Below are 17,330 nucleotides of genomic sequence, written 5' to 3'. Positions count from 1 at the left end.
TAATAAAACAAAGCCTTAAAAACAGCTTTAGGATTAACAGTACAAATGCAGTGGTCAATTTTACAGAAAAATCAACAATATTAACAGTACAGGTACCCATAGTGAAAAACAATTTTAGCCAGTCCTATTGGCAATCTAGTACGATAGCAAAATACTGCAGATGTTGGAAATCCGAAATAACAACAGAAAATGCTGGAAAAACTCAGCAGGTCAGGCAACATCCATGGAGAGACATTTGAGTTGATGTTTCGGATCGAACCCTTCTAGTAACTATTATGTCCGTGTATGATTGAGACACGGACAGCAGGAGTTGAACAAAACAAGTCTTTACTGAAAGGAGTCAATCGGGAAACTGAAACTACAGAGGCTTACTAGCGCCTTTTATACAGGGGTGGTCACTGCCGGTACTGTAGTCTGAGACCAGTTATTCTCTTAAAGGTACATACACAACAATTCCTCCCCTTTTAGATAAACAGTACATAACATTCATTTAACAACTAAATGATAACTAATTACAATCACAATTATGGTTGCTAGATACATTGGTTAAGTTTAAGCAATTATAAGTTCAGTCTTTGAGGAGGCTTCCTGATTCTGTCTGGATAACGCCTCTTTGGGGTATCAGGTTCCTCTGGCAAGGTTGAGTCGGGATCAATGTCGTTGTTTGGTTCATCTGCTTCCAATATCACCGATTCTGCGGTAGCTGCAATTGGTACGTCGATTTCATTACCAGGTGTATCAGATCGTGGTGTGGAGTTGATGTTTTCCAGTGACTCTAGAATCTGGTCAGCATGGCGTCTTACAATGCTCTCTCCAACGTCCACGGTATACATGAGAGGTCCTTGCCGTGTACAAATCGTTCCTGGCTGCCATTTCTCAGTGCGGTAGTCCCGGGCCAAAACTGGTTGACCTATCTTAAAACTCCTGGTCGGCCTTTCATTCATATTCTGAAACTGCCTGTTCTCCACATCTCTTCGGACGTTTGGCTTAACCAAATCCAAGCGGCATCGTAGTCTTCGATTGAAGAACATCATGGCTGGAGTTTGGTTGGTAACCGCATGTGTCGCATTCCGGTAGGCAAACAAGAAGTTGTCCACCTTGTGTTGTAGGAGTATATCTTCATTACACATTGCCTTGATAGCCTTCTTGAATGTTTGAACAAACCTCTCGGCCAATCCATTAGTGGCTGGATGATATGGGGCAGATGTGTAATGCTTAACACCATTGTTCTTTAAGAACCTCCGGAACTCTTCAGACACAAACTGTGGTCCATTGTCAGAGCAAATCTGTTCAGGCAGCCCATTCCTGGTGAATATGGTTCGTAAAACTGTGATAGTTTTTTCCGTGGTGGTTGAGGACATTTTTATTACCTCTGGCCACTTTGAATGTGCATCCACCGCAATTAAAAACATCGAGTCCATGAAGGGACCTGCAAAATCAATGTGCACCTTTTGCCATGGAGATGAGGGCCACTCCCATGGATGTAGAGGAGCTTGTGGTGGGGCGTTTTGGACCTTCTGGCATCCTGCACAGCTCTTGGTCATCTCTTCAATTTCTCTATCGATTCCCGGCCACCACACAAACGCTCTGGCTAAGTTCTTCATTTTTACCCCACCCAGATGACCCTCATGAAGCTCATTGAGCACTCTATCCATCAACTTAGGTGGAATTACTACTCTGGATCCACACATCAATGTTCCTCTGCACACTGACAGCTGTTCTCTTCTCGGCGAGAATGCTGGCAGCAGTGGTTCGCCATGTGCTGGCCATCCCTTCACCGTTAAATCATAGACCCGTGATAGTGCTGGGTCATTCCGTGTTTCCTTTTCTATGTTTGCATTCGTCACAGGGAGACATTCGACTATGGTCGAGTGGAATAACTCCATTGGATCCACTGCAAGGTCTTCTTCTTCCACCGTCGGCAACGGTAGGCGTGACAATCCATCACCATTCCCATGCTGTTTAGTTCCTTTGTACTCGATGTCATATTGGTGTGCCCCTAGGAAAAGGGACCACCTCTGCAGCCGTTGCGCTGTCATTATCGGTACGCCCTTCTGAGGGTTGAAAATGGAGACAAGAGGTTGATGATCGGTTAGTAGAGTAAATTTTTGACCGTGCAGGTAGTGATTGAACTTCTTCACCCCCCACACTAGGCTGAGGGCCTCTCTGTCAATCTGGGCGTAGTTACGCTCGGCAGAAGTTAACGAGCGTGACGCAAAAGCTATCGGCCTCTCTAAACCATCAAGGAATTTACGTGACAGTACCGCCCCAATGCCGTAGGGAGACGCATCACACGCCAGTCTGATCGGCAGTGCTGGGTTGTAGTGAGCCAATACTTCTCTTGAAGTGATTAAGTCCTTACTCTTCTGAAAGGCCCGCTTACAGTCATTGCTCCATTTCCATGCTACTCCCGTTCATAGCAGGGTGTTCAGTGGATGCAGGATTGTCGACAAATTCAGCAAAAACTTATAGTAATAATTCACCAATCCGAGGAATGACCTCAGTTGCGACACATTTTCAGGCGCTGGGGCCTTAACAATCGCTTCAATTTTGTCAGGGGACTTATGTAACCCCTCTTCATCAATCACGTGGCCACAATACGATATCTGTTTCTTAAAAAACTCGCACTTGGGGCAGTTGGCTCGTAGCCCATGTTCCCGTAGTCTAGTGAGCACCTGTTCTAGGTTGTTAAGGTGTTCACTGTCATCTTCACCTGTCACAAGGATGTCGTCCAAGTAACACTGAGTCCCCGGAATCCCTTGCAGGACTTGTTCCATCGCTCTTTGCCATATCGCCAGAGCCGATGCTACTCCGAATACCAATCGATGATACTGGTAAAGACCTTTGTGAGTGTTTATCGTGAGATACTTCCTAGAGGATTCTTCAACCTCCATCTGCAAATATGCTTGTGCTAGGTCAATTTTTGTAAAACGCTTCCCTCCAGACAGTGAGGCGAAGATGTCTTCTATCCTTGGAAGAGGATATTGTACTGTGTGAAGGACTGGGTTCACCGTCACCTTGAAATCCCCACAGATGTGTACCTTCCTTGGCTCCTCAGACTTATTGCTTAACGTTTTCTTCATGACAGGAACGATGGGTGTCGCCCACTCGCTCCAGTCGACCTTAGACAACACGCCTGGCTTCTCCAGATTCTCCAGCTCTGCCTCGACGGCTGGGCGAATTGCATATGGTACCGGTCTTGCTTTGAAAAACTTGGGAATTGCATTCTCTTCTATTTTTATCGAGGCGGTTACGCCTTTAAGAGTGCCCAGTTCTTGTTGAAATACCTCTTTGGCGTTAGCTAAGATTGTTGACAATCGTCCAGGAGTGACGTCTTCATCTTTTTTACCGTCCACCGTCATTGCATGAATGGAGTGCCAATCTAAGCTTATCTTCTTGATCCATTCACATCCCAATAATGGTGGTCCACCATTTTGCAGTATGTAGAGATGCAACTTCCATATTTTCTTGCCGTTGTATTCGACAGGCACCCTTATTTTTCCTCTGGGGTATACTTTTTGCCCCGTATACGTCGTCAAGATGATGGATGTCTCTCTCAAGGGTATGTGTGAGAATAGCCGCTCGTAGTCTCGTCGATTCATGACGGTTAGCGCTGATCCTGTATCCAATTCCATTTTAACTTGGGACCCTGCTATCGTGAGGGTGACCCAAATGGTTCGGTGATCCTCTTTTGCGACTACATTGTGAAGTTTGAGACAGCTTAGTCTCCTGTTCCCGGATTCACTATCGCTCATCTGGTCTTCGGAACTACTGTCCGTCACCTTTTGTACTTTCTTGTACGGTTCCTTAGTAGCCTTTTTGTTGTCGCTGGTCTTCCCAGACCTGCAAACTCATGCAATGTGTCCCATCTTTCCGCATTGCCTGCATATTTTGTCCTTGGACCAGCAGTCCTTCTGGTCATGGTTAGTTCTGCCACAGCGATAACATTTTGCAAATCCCCGTGTCATTTCGTGGGTGCCGTATTCCTGTGGCTTTTGTTGAATTTCCGCAGCTCCCTTGGCTGCTGCTTCGTACGATACTGCCACGCTGAAAGCCTTATCTAGCGTCAGCTCTTTCTCTGAGAGTAACTTCTTCTGTGTTCCTTCACTCAGGAGTCCACAGACAAATTTGTCCCGTAGGGTATCTGCCAGTCCTGCTCCGAACTGGCAGTGCTTTGATAGCTTGCGTAGTTCCGTAAGGTACTCAGCATTGCTCTCATCTTTATGCTGAGTTCTCCTGTGGAATTTAAATCTTTCGGCTATCAACAGCGGTGCAGGGTTTAGGTGTTCCTGTAGGACAGCAACAATTTCGTTAAAACTCTTCGCCTTCGGTTTGGCTGGAGTAATCAGGTCCCGCAATAGGCCATACGTTCTAGCGCCCAGTAAGTTTAGCAATACCGATGCCTTTTTCTCATCGGCTATTTCGTTTGCCTCGCAATATACCTCGACTCTTTCCACATACGTGGTCCAGTCCTCTATTGTATTATCAAAGGCAGTGATACAGCCAGTCTTCGGCATCTTGAAAATCTAAAATGGCGCCTCCCGCGCTTTGCCTTCTTCCCCGATTTAACAAAATGGCGCCTCCCGCGCTTTGCCTTCTTCCCCGCTGTTGCTAGCACTGCTTTCCGCGGTTTCCATTGCAACCTGCAGCTCCTCGCGGTTTCCTGCGTGTTTAATATTTCTTTTTTTAAATTATTTTCCCGTCATGGAACAACCCTGTGGGACTCTTGCCTCCCTCTTCTCGGGTCTATACGCAGCCCGGCATCGTAGCACCGGCCGCGCCCTGTGTGCTCCACCCTCTCTCTCTCCTCTTCCCAACTCGGCCCCGTTGCAAGCCACCTGCTCGAGTTCGCGACCGCCGCAGCCCAGGAAGGATCAGTGTACTACCTGCCACCAGTCCGATTAGCTGAAGCACCGTCGACAGGAACCAGGCCCCGCTTTCAACAGCTTCTCCAGCAATCTTCAACTCCGCTAACACAGGGGCGGATGCCCACGGTCGACGCCCGTTTCGACTGCTTCTTTCTTCCTTCTGGCCTCGACCTCTGCTCACTTCGCTGCAGGAATGGATCCCAGGAGGTGGTGCAGACTGTAGGTAAGTTCGTATCTGCTCGTCACCAGTATTATGTCCGTGTATGATTGAGACACGGACAGCAGGAGTTGAACAAAACAAGTCTTTACTGAAAGGAGTCAATCGGGAAACTGAAACTACAGAGGCTTACTAGCGCCTTTTATACAGGGGTGGTCACTGCCGGTACTGCAGTCTGAGACCAGTTATTCTCTTAAAGGTACATACACAACAGTAACTGTAGTGTATGTACCTTTAAGGGGAGAACTACTTTTTACAGCTCCTGTATACTGTAGCACCGGCAGTGACCACACCTGTGTATAAACCCTGAGTAGGGATCTGTACTGTTAGTTTTAGAGTAACCCTCATCCAGTAAACACCTGTTGTTTGTTATCTGCAGTCTCTGTCTATTTATTGAAGGACACCATACATCAAGATACACGGATTTAACAGTAACTCTTCATTTTTGCTTGGTATTACCTGTTGTCCTTTTTTTTACTTTAACATTCAAGTACAACAGTACTTATACAACTCATCAATTACATAGTAAATCATTGACCACAAAAAAAGAGCGCTTCAGCTAGTCCCACTCCCCCGCCCTTTCTCCATAGCCCTACAATTTATTTTCCTTCAGGTACTTATCCAATTCCCTTTTGAAAGCCATGATTGAGTCTGCCTCCACCACCCTTTCAGGCAGTGCATTCCAGATCCTAACCACTCGCTGCGTAAAAAGTTTTCCCTCATGTCGCCTTTGGTTCTTCTGCCAATCACCTTAACTCTGTGTCCTCTGGTTCTTGACCCTTCCGCCAATGGGGACAGTTTATCTCTATCTACTCTGTCCAGACCCCCTCATGTTTGAACACCTCTATCAAATCTTCTCTCAATCTTCTCTGCTCTAAGGAGAATAACCCCAGCTTCTCCAGTCTATCCACGTAACTGTAAATCCTCATCCCTGGAACCATTGTTGTAAATCTTTTCCACACCTTCTCTAAGGGCTTCACATCCTTCCTAAAGTGCGGTGCCCAGAATTGGACACAATACTCCAGTTGTGGCCAAACCAGTGTTTTATAAAAGTTCATCATAACTTCCTTGCTTTTGTACTCTATGGGCTCGGCTATGCTGGCACTCAGGGGTCAGGTTTGGAGGCAGGACTGCTGGCAGAATCAAAAAGATTGGCAGCGGGTCCCGAACCCGCTTCCAACCTGCCTCCAATCAATCTTCCTGGGAGTTGGGTCCCCAATTTGCCGACATTAAACCGAGGCACCGTTTGCCCTCTCAGGTGGATGTAAAAGATCCCATGGCACTATTTTGAAGAAGAACAGGGGAGTTTCCCCAGTGTCCTGGCCAATATTTATCCCTCAATCAACATAACTAAAACAGATTATCTTATCATTATCATGTTGCTGTTTGTGAGAGTTGGCTGCCACGTTTCCGACATTACAACAGTGACTACACTTCAAAAGTACTTCATTAGCTGTAAAATGCTATAGGATGCCCTGAGGTCATGAAAGGCTCTATATAAAAGCATAGAAACATAGAAAAATAGGAGCAGGAGTAGGCCATTTGGCCCTTCGAGCCTGCTCTGCCATTCAATTTGATCATGCTGATCCTCTATCTCAATATCATATTCCCACTCTCTCCCCATAACCTTGATGCCTTTTGTGTCTAGAAATCTATTTATCTCCTTCTTAAATATATTCAGTGACTTGGTCTCCACAGCCTTCTGTGATAGAGAATTCTACAGTTTCACCACCCTCTAAGTGAAGAAATTTCTCCTCATCTCAGTCCTAAATGTCCTACCCCATTATCCTGAGACTGTGACCCCACATTTTAGACCCCCCAGCCAGGGGAAACATCCTCCCTGCATCCAATCTGTCTAGCCCTGTCAGAATTTTATATGTTTCAATGAGATCCCCTCTCATTCTTCTAAACTCTAGTGAATACAGGCCTAGTCGACCCAACCTCTCCTCATACGACAGCCCTGCCATCCCAGGAATCAGTTGGGTGAACCTTTGCTGCACTCCCTTTGTGGCAACTATGTCCTTTCTTAGGTAAGGAGACCAAAACTGCACTCAGTACTCCAGGTTTGGTCTCACCAAGGCCCTGTATAACTGTAGTAAGACATCCTTGCACCTCTTGCAAATCCTCTTGCAATGAAGGCCAACATACCATTTGTCTTCCTTACTGCTTGCTGCACCTGCATGTTTGCTTTCAGTGATCAGTGTACAAGGACACCCAGGTACATCAACATTTCCCAATCTATCACCATTTAAATAATACTCTGTCTTTCTGTTTTTCCTACCAAAGTGGATAACTTCACATTTATCCATGTTATACTGCATCTGCCATGTATTTGCCCACTCACTCAACTTCGCGAGAATATCAATGCTAATTTGATCCTGCGAGAGACAACATCATTCATGTCCGAGGCCGGGACCCAGGAGCGAGGACGAGCCCAGCAGCGAGGTCAAGGCCCAGGAGTGGTGCAGCGTGAACCAGCAGCGGGGTCGGGACCCAGGGAAGGTGCAGCACGTGCCAACAGCGAGGTCGGGTGGACCACAATACATCCTATGAAACCCAGGCAGAGAGGACCAGCGGGAAGGAGGGAGGAGGGCAGTAGGAGTATGTATATGTGTGTGTGTTAGGCCATTGTAGCAGAGCCTGGTCTCCAATCATCTTGGATCCCCTTGCCATTAGGCCAAGACCTTGCTCTGTCAAGCCCATGTGGTAGCTGGTGTGCAACGGCCACCCCACGTTAAAAAAATTCACGGACAGGCATCTTCCACCCTTTTTAAAATGAAGTTAGGGACCTGGAATGTCAGGACCCTCATGAGTAACCCCAACAGTGACAGACCGGAATGCCGTACTGCTATCGTTGCCCAGGAGCTCAAAAGTTTCGATATAGACATTGCTGCCCTAAGCGAGACCCAGCGGGCAGGTGAAGGCCAGCTCAAGGAGCAAGGCGGTGGCTACACCTTCTTCTGGAAAGGCAAACCTGAAGAAGAACGCCGCCTCCATGGGGTAGGCTTCACCATAAAAAATGAACTAGTTGGGCATCTCAGACTCCCCTTGCGGTATAAACGAGCGCCTCATGACTCTTCGGCTCACCCTAGCCCCGGAACCAGTCTGCTACGGTCATCAGTGCGTATACCCCAACACTGGAAGCCACAGACAATACCAAAGAGGAATTCTACTCCAGCCTCGAACAATCCCTGTCCTGAGCTCCAACGGGCGTCAAGCTGATCCACCTTGGCGACTTTAACTCCAGAGTTGGAAAGGACACAGACCTCTGGGGAGGTGTGATCGGCAGAGACGGGGTAGGTAAAGCCAACTCCAACGATACCTTCCTCCTGACGAAATGCTTAGAACATGGCCTTGTCATAACCAACACCTTGTTCCGTCAGAGAGACAAGTACAAGACTTCATTGCAGCACCCTCGCTCCAAGCACTGGCATCTGCTGGACTAGGTCATTGTCCGAGTGAAGGACCGCACCATGACAGGAGCTGATGACTAAAAGTAAGCATGCAGGTGCAGCAGGCGGTTAAGAAGGCAAATGGTATGTTGGCCTTCGTAGCAAGAGGGTTTGAGTACAGGAACAAGGATGTCTTGCTGCAGTTGTACAGGGCCTTGGTGAGACCACATCTTGAGTATTGTGTGCAGTTTTGGTCGCCTTATCTGAGGAAGGATGTTCTTGCCATGGAAGGAGTGCAGCGAAGATTCGCCAGGCTGATACCTGGGATGGCAGGAATGACGTATGAGGAGAGATTGGGTCGATTGGGCTTGTACTCGCTGGAGTTTAGAAGAATGAGAGGGGATCTCATCGAAACTTATAAAATTCTAACAGGACTAGAGAGACTAGATGCTGGAAGGATGTTCCCGATGGTCGGGGAGTCCAGAACCAGGGGTCACAGTCTAAGGATAAGAGGTAAGCCATTTAGGACAGATGAGGAGGAATTTCTTCACCCAGAGAGTGGTGAACCTGTGGAATTCTCTACCAAAGAAGGCAGTAGAGGACAATTCATTAGATATATTCAAGAAGGAGTTGGATGTATTTCTTAAGGCTAAAGGGATCAAAGGATATGGAGAGAAGGCAGGAACAGGGTACTGAATTTGGATGATCAGCCATGATCTCATTGAATGGTGGAGCAGGCTCGAGGGGCCGAATGGCCTACTCCTGCTCCTATCTTCTATGTTTCTATGTTTCTATGACTGCTGGACAGACCACCGCCTAATCCGCTTTGTCATCTCCATCAATGCAGCCCCAAAACAGCGGCGGCAACTGAAACAATGCTGCAGGAAAATCAACGCTGGAGCACTCAAAGACCCCACGAAGAAAGCCCTATTCAGCCTGCACCTTAGAACCAACCTGATGACTCCCAGCACCTGGTCTGCACTCAAGGCCTCCATAATCAACACCTGTGTAGAGACGCTCGGTCACTCGACCAGGAAAAACCAAGACTGGTTCGACGAGAACGACCAGGAGATCCAGGAGCTAATAAGCCACAAGCACAAGGCATTCCTGATCTGGAAACAGCAACAAAACTCAAGAGCAAGAAAGCAGCTCTACAGACGCCTGAAGGCCGAGGTCCAACAAAAAACTCGCGACCTAAAGAACAGATGGTGGGTGAAGAAAGTGCAGGAGATCCAGCTGCTAGCCGACAACAACAACATGTGTGGATTCTTTAGCGCAGTCAAGACCACCCAAGGTTCTACCCCACTGCGGGCCAAGAAGGGAGAGGTACTCATCAAGGACAGGGAGGCAGTCAGTGCCCGCTGGCAGGAGCACTTCAAAGATCTCCTTAACCGAGACTCTGTCTTCGACACGAGTGTCCTCAACTCCATCTACCTGCCACCACCTCAGCACAACCCCAGCCCGGCATGAGGTTAAAAAGGCCATCCGACAACAGAAGAACAACAAGGCCTCAGGAGCAGATGGAATCCCTGCTGAGGCACTAAAGCATGGCGGAGAAGCACTACTGGCATGAATTCATGAACTAATTTCTCTTATCTGGAAGGAGGAGAGCATGCCACGGGATCTCAGAGACGCTGTAATTGTGACCATTTTCAAGAAAGGTGACAAGTCTGATTGTTGGTAATTACAGAAGAGTTTCCCTGCTGTCTGCCACAGGGAAAGTCATTGCAAGAATCCTCCTCAATCGCCTTCTCCCAGTGACTGAAGAGCTCCTCCCAGAGTCGCAATGCGGATTCGGCCCACTAAGGGGCACAATGGACATGATATTCACCACATGTCAATTACTAGAGAAATGCAGGGAACAGCACCAACCGCTGTACGTAGTCTTCTTTGACCTCACAAAGGCCTTCGACACTGTCAACCGTGAGCGATTATGGAGTGTCCTCCTCATATTCGGCTGCCCTCAATAGTTTGTCACCATCCTCCGCCTTTTTCACGACAACATGCAAGCTGTGATCCTGACCAACGAATCCACCACAGACCCAATTCACATACGGACCGGGGTCAAGCAAGGCTGTGTCATCGCACCAACGCTCTTCTCGATCTTCCTTGCTGCAATGCTCCATCTCACCCTCAGTAAGCTCCCCGCTGGAGTGGAGCTAATTTACAGAACAAACGGGAAACTGTTCAACCTCCGTCGCCTCCAGTCCAGATCCAAGGTCGTCCCATCCTCTGCCATCGAATTACCGTATGCAGACGACGCTTGCGTCTGCGCACACTCGGAGGTTGAACTTCAAACCTCCATCAACACCTTCACCGAAGCATACGAGAGCATGGGCCTTACACTAAACATCCATAAGACGAAGGTCCTCTACCAACCTGCCCCCGCCACACAGTACTGGCCCCCGATTATCAAAATCCACGACGAGGCCTTGGACAACGTGGACCACTTTCCATACCTTGGGAGCCTACTGTCAACAAGGGCAGATGTCAATGACGAAGTCCAACACCGCCTTCAGTTTGCCAGTGCAGCCTTCGGTCGCCTGAGGAAGAGTGTTTGAAGACCAGGACCTCAAACCCGGCACCAAGCTCATGGTCTACAGAGCAGTAGTGATACCCGCCCTCCTGTATGCCTCAGAGACATGGACCATGTACAGCAGGCACCTCAAAGCACTGGAGAGGTACCACCAACACTGCCTCCGCAGGATCCTGCAAATCCATTGGCAGGATAGGCGCACCAACGCCAGTGTTCTTCCCAACATTGAAGCTTTGACCACACTCGATCAGCTCCGATGGATGGGTCACATCGTCCGCATGCCCAATATGAGACTTTCAAAACAAGCGCTCGACTCGGAGCTCCGACACTGCAAGAGAGCCCCAGGTGGGCAGAGGAAACGCTTCAAGGACACCCTCAAAGCCTCCTTGAAAAAGTGCAACATACCCACCGACACCTGGGAATCGCTGGCCCAAGACCGCACAAAGTGAAGGAGAAGCATCCGGGAAGGCGCTGAACAACTCGAGTCTCTTCGCCGGGAGCAAGCAGAAGCAGCGCTAGGAGCGCACATCAACCCATGCACCCCACCCACCCGCCCCTTCAACCACCGTCTGCCCCACCTGTGACAGAGACTGTAGGTCCTGCATTGGACTTATTAGTCACCTGAGAACTCAAATTTAACGTGGAAGCAAGTCATCCTTGGTTCTGAGGGACTGCCTAAGAAGAGAAGACGCAACTTGTCTAAATCGCCTTGAAGCCTCTTTGCATCCTCCTCACAACTTACAGTCCCACCAAGTTTCGTGTCGTCAGCAAACTTGGAAATATTACATTTGGTTCCCTCATCCAAATCATTGATATATATTGTGAATAGCTGGGGCCCAAGCACTGATCTCTGTGGTACCCCACTAGTCGCCACCTGCCACCCCGAAAAAGACCCATTTATTCCTACTCTCTGTTTCCTGTCTGTTAACCAATTTTCAATCCATGCCAGTATATTACCCCCAATCCCATGTGCTTTAATTTTGCACACTAACCTCTTATGTGGGACTTTATCAAAAGCCTTCTGAAAATCCAAATACAGCACATCCACTGGTTCTCCCTTATCTATTCTACCAGTTACATCCTCAAAAAACTCCAGTAGGTTTATCAAACACGATTTCCCTTTCATAAATCTATGTTGGCTTTGTCTAATCCCGTTGATATTTTCTAAGTGTCCTGTTATCACATCCTTTATAATACACTAGCATTTTCCCTACCACTGATATTAGGCTGTAGTTCCCTGTTTTCTCTCTCCCTCCTTTTTTAAATAGTGGGGTTACATTTGCCACCCTCCAATCTGCAGGAACTGTTCCATAATCTATAGAATTTTAGAAGATGACAACCAATGCATCCACTACTTCCATGGCTACCTCTTTTAGTACTCTGGGATGCAGGCTAGACCCTTGGTTCCCTAGCATTTCTGGGAAGTTATTTGTGTCCACTTCCGTGAAGACAGAACCAAAGTATTTGTTTAATTGCTCTGCCATTTCCTTGCTCCCCATTGTAAATTCTCCCGTTTCTGACTGTAAGGGACCTACATTTGTCTTCACTAATCTTTGTCTTTTTACATACTTGTAGAAGCTTTTACAATCCACTTTTATGTTCCTTGCAAGTTTACTCTCATACTCTATTCTTCCCCTCTTAATCAATCTCTTGGTCCTTTTTTTGCTGAACTCTAAACTGCTCGCAATCCTCAGGCTTGCTACTTTTTCTGGCAACTTTATATGACTCCTCTTTGGATCCAATACTATCCTTAATTTCTTTTGTTAGCCATGGTTGGGCCGCTTTTCCTTTTGTGTTTTTGCGCCAGAAAGGGATGCATAACTGTTGCAATTCATGCATTTGTTCCTTAAATGTTAGCCATTGCCTATCCATTGTTATGCCTTTTAATGAAGCTCCCCAATCTATCATAGCTAACTCACACCTCATACCTTCGTAGTTTCCTTTGTTTAGATTTAGGACCCTAGTTTCGGATTGGACTTCTTCACTTTCCATCTTAATGAAGAATTCTATCATGTTATGGTCACTCTTCCCGAAAGGACCCTGCACAACAAGATTATTAATTAACCCCTTCTCATTGGACAATACCTAATCTAGGATAGCCTGTTCCCTAGTTGGCTCCTCAAAGTACTGGTTTAAAAAACCATCTCGTACACACTCCAGGAATTCATCCGCCACAGTATTATTGCTAATTTGGTTTAGCAATGTGTAGATTAAAGTCACACATGATTATTGTAGTACCGTTGTTACATGCATCTCCAATTTCCTGTTTGATGCCATCCCCTACATTAACACTACTGTTTGGAGGCCTATAGACAACTCCCACCAATGTTTTCTGCACCTTGGTGCTTCTTAGCTCCACCCAGACTGATTCTACATCTTGATTTTCTGAGCCAATATCCTTCTCACTATTGCTCTGATTTCATCCTTTACTAACAACGCCACCCCACCTCATTTTCCTTTTTGCCGGTCCTTCCTAAATATCGAATATCCTTGGATATTCAGCTCCCAGACTTGGTCTCCGTAATCGCAATTATATTGTATCCATTTTCATCTATTTGCGCTGTTAATTCGTCTACCTTATTACGAATGCTTCATGCATTCAGATACAGTGCCTTTAGATTTGTCTTTTTAACATTTTTAGACATCTTAACAATTTTTTGTACTATGGCCTTATTTGTCTTATTACCATTTTTTCTTACCCGGACCCCATTTGTTAGTGCACTCCTTTATTTGCACGCTCTGTGTCTTCCTGACACAATCTGGTTATCCTTACCCCAATCACTTTCCTGCACTGCTTCCTTGTCTTTTCTCTTTAGCATTCTAGATTTCTCACCACCGGGACCCTCACCCCCCTTATTTAGTTTAAAGCCCTATCTACCTCCCTAGTTATTCGATTCACTAGAACTCTGGTCCCAGAATGGTTCCGGTGTAGTCTGTCCCAATGGAACAGCTCTCTCTTTCCCCAATACTGGTGCCAGTGCCCCACGAATCGAAACCCGCTTATCCCACACCAATCTTTGGGCCACTCATTCATCTCCCTGATCCTATTGACCCTATCCCAATTTGCTCGTGGCTCCGGTAATAATCCAGAGATTATGACCTTTGTGGTTCTGCTTTTTAATTTAGTCCCTAGCTGCTCAAACTCTCTCAGCAGAACCTCTTTCTTTGTCCTACCTATGTCGTTGGTACCTACATGGAACACAACAACTGGATCCCCCCCTCCCACTCCAAGTTCTTCTCCAGCCCGGAGGAGATGTCCTTTATCCTGGCACCAGGTAGGCAACATAGCCTTCGGGACTCACGCTCCTGGTTACAAAGAACAGTGGGCCAGAAATTCGGGTCGGAGGCTTCCTGCGGGCACAAGCCCCCGACCTGTACTTACATAGCGCGCCTGCCGTTGTGCTGTGGGCCCGCATGGGATTCCGATCCTGGGCCTCCTCCAGCTGCCGGTGTGCAGTGCTCGCGTATCCCAGGGGCGCAGTTAGTTCGCAGCGTCCCCTGGGATCACGTGGGCCATGGGGAGCCAATCGGAAGACCTGTCAAATCTATGAATAGAGATCAGCCCCAAAACATAAATAAAACTTCAAATAATTTTTTTTTTAATCACATTTTTTAAATAACTATAAATTACATAAATTAACTATTTTAAACAAAAATTTAAATTTTTGAAAAAATTAATTAAAATTTTTAATGGGGCTAAAAATAAACTTACCTTTCTTTAAAGTATTTTAAAATGATAAACCTGTGGAAAAAATGTTTTAATTTTACTTAATTAACCTCTTACCTTGTTAAAAGCAAGCCTTGCACCTGCTTTTTCCACGCGCAGCTGCTAGGGACTTACCCACACGGAGAAACATGTAAAAAAATCACAAGTTCCAGGTCTACGCGCTGCCTCTCCGGCGCATGCGTTTGACTTGTGAACCCCTTCCTTCAAGGGAACGGAAGTTCAGGTTTCCACTGCATACACAGTGCGTACTCACCCGTGGGGACCCGAATTTCTGGCCCAGTCTATCCCCCTAATTATACTGTCACCTACTACAACCAACTTCCTTTTTACTCCCCCCTCTTGAACGGCTTCCTGTACCATGGTGCCGTGTTCAGTTTGCTCGTCCTCCCCGCAATCCCCGCACTTATCCACAAGGGTTGCAAGAACCTCGAATCTATTGGACAAGTGCAGGGACTGAGGCTCCTGCAATACTAACTCCTGGATCTCCATACCTGCCTCACTCACAGTCACACACTCCTGTCCCTGACCATGTGTCAATTCTAAAGTATTTAATCTAAGAGGTGTGGCTGCCTCCTGGAGCAAAAGGTCCAGGTAACTTTCTCCCTCCCTGATGTCTTGCAATGTCTGCAGCTCGGACTCCAGCTCCTCAACTCAGAGCCGAAGTTCCTCAAGCTGCAGATATTTACCGCAGATGTAGTCGCCCTGGACAAAAATGTCCACAAGTTCCCACATATTGCAGCAGCAACACATTTCCTGTTCTCTCATTATTTTATTTATTTTATTAATTTGTTTAGTGTTAATCAAATTACTTAACTCATTTAGTTTATTAAATTAAGTTTAATTTTTAAAATTTAGTAATATAACATAATAACATAAGAGGTAGGAGCAGGAGTAGGCCATACGGCCCTTCGGGCCTGCTCCGCCATTCAATAGGATCATGGCTGATCCGAACCTAGACTCACGTCCACTTCCCTGCCCGCTCCCCGTAACCCCTAATTCCCTTATCAGCTAGGAAACTGTCTATCTCCGTTTTAAATTTATTTAATGTTGCAGCTTCCACAGCTTTCTGAGGTAGCAAATTCCATAGATTTACTACCCTCTGAGTGAAGAAGTTTCTCATCTCAGTTTTGAAAGGGCAGCCCCTTATTCTAAGATTATGCCCCCTAGTTCTAGTCTCACCCATCAGTGGAAACATCCTCACCGCATCCACCCGATCAAGCCCCCTCACAATCTTATATGTTTCGATAAGATCGCCTCTCATTCTTCTAAATTCCAATGAGTAGAGGCCCAACCTACTCAACCTTTCCTCATAAGTCAACCCCCTCATCTCCGGAATCAACCGAGTGAACCTACTCTGAACTGCCTCGTGAGCAAGCATATCTTTTCTTAAATATGGAAACCAAAACTGCACCCAGTATTCCTGAAGCAAGACTTCCCTGCTTTTATACTCCATCCCCCTTGCAATAAAAGCCAAGATTCCATTGGCCTTCCTGATCACCTGCTGTACCTGCATACTAACCTTCTGTGTTTCATGCACCGGGACCCCCAGATCCCTTTGTACTGTAGCACTTTGCAGTTTCTCTCCATTTAGATAATAACTTGCTCTTTGATTTTTTCTGCCAAAGTGCATAACCTCACACTTTCCAACATTATATTCCATCTGCCCAATTTCTGTCCACTCACTTAGCCTGTCTATGTCCTTTTGCGGGTTTTTTATGTCGGCGGGAATCTCGAGCGGCAGAGCGGGGCTATAAAAGGCCCCAGAGACCAGGTAAGGCCTCACAGCGTCAGCGGGAATCTCGAGCGGCAGAGCGGGGCTATAGAAGGCCCCAGAGACCAGGTAAGGCCTCACAGCATCAGCGGGAAACTCGAGCGGCAGAGCGGGGCTATAAAAGTCCCAGAGACCAGGTAAGGCCTTACAGCGTCGGCGGGAAACCCGAGCGGCAGAGCGGGGCTATAAATGTCCCAGAGACCAGGTAAGGCCTCACAGCGTCGGCGGGAAACTCGAGCGGCAGAGCGGGGCTATAAATGTCCCAGAGACCAGGTAAGGCCTCACAGCGTCGGCGGGAAACTCGAGCGGCAGAGCGGGGCTATAAATGTCCCAGAGACCAGGTAAGGCCTCACAGCGTCGGCGGGAAACTCGAGCGGCAGAGCGGGGCTATAAATGTCCCAGAGACCAGGTAAGGCGTACCAGTCTCCAGTCTGGGAACTCGGAGGGAAGGAGAGAGGTAAAAAGTAATCCAAGTGTGACGTCACCAGAAAGCAGGTAAGTGATTGGTTGGTGAGTATTTCTCCCTTTTAAGCTTAAATCTCTTTGGTTTATAGTTTCTAAGGTGTGATATTCACCATCTAGAATCGGGGCAGAGGATATTTAAGAATAATATTAATAAATTTAATTAATTACATAGAATGGGAGATCAGGCGATGTGTTGCTGCTGCAATATGTGGGAGCTGGTGGACACCATTGATGTTCACGGTGATCACATTTGCAGTAAGTGTTGGCTGCTCGAGGAACTCCGGCTCCGTGTTGAAGAGCTGGAGTCCGAGCTTCAAACACTGAGACACATCAGGGAGGGGGAGAGTTACCTGG

Source organism: Somniosus microcephalus, chromosome 1 (assembly GCF_052327205.1).
Source record: "Somniosus microcephalus isolate GS21.2 chromosome 1, FLI_Smic_1.0, whole genome shotgun sequence".
NCBI lineage: Eukaryota > Metazoa > Chordata > Chondrichthyes > Squaliformes > Somniosidae > Somniosus > Somniosus microcephalus.
The sequence above is the reverse complement of the archived record's forward strand: the minus strand, read 5'-3'. Positions refer to the sequence as shown.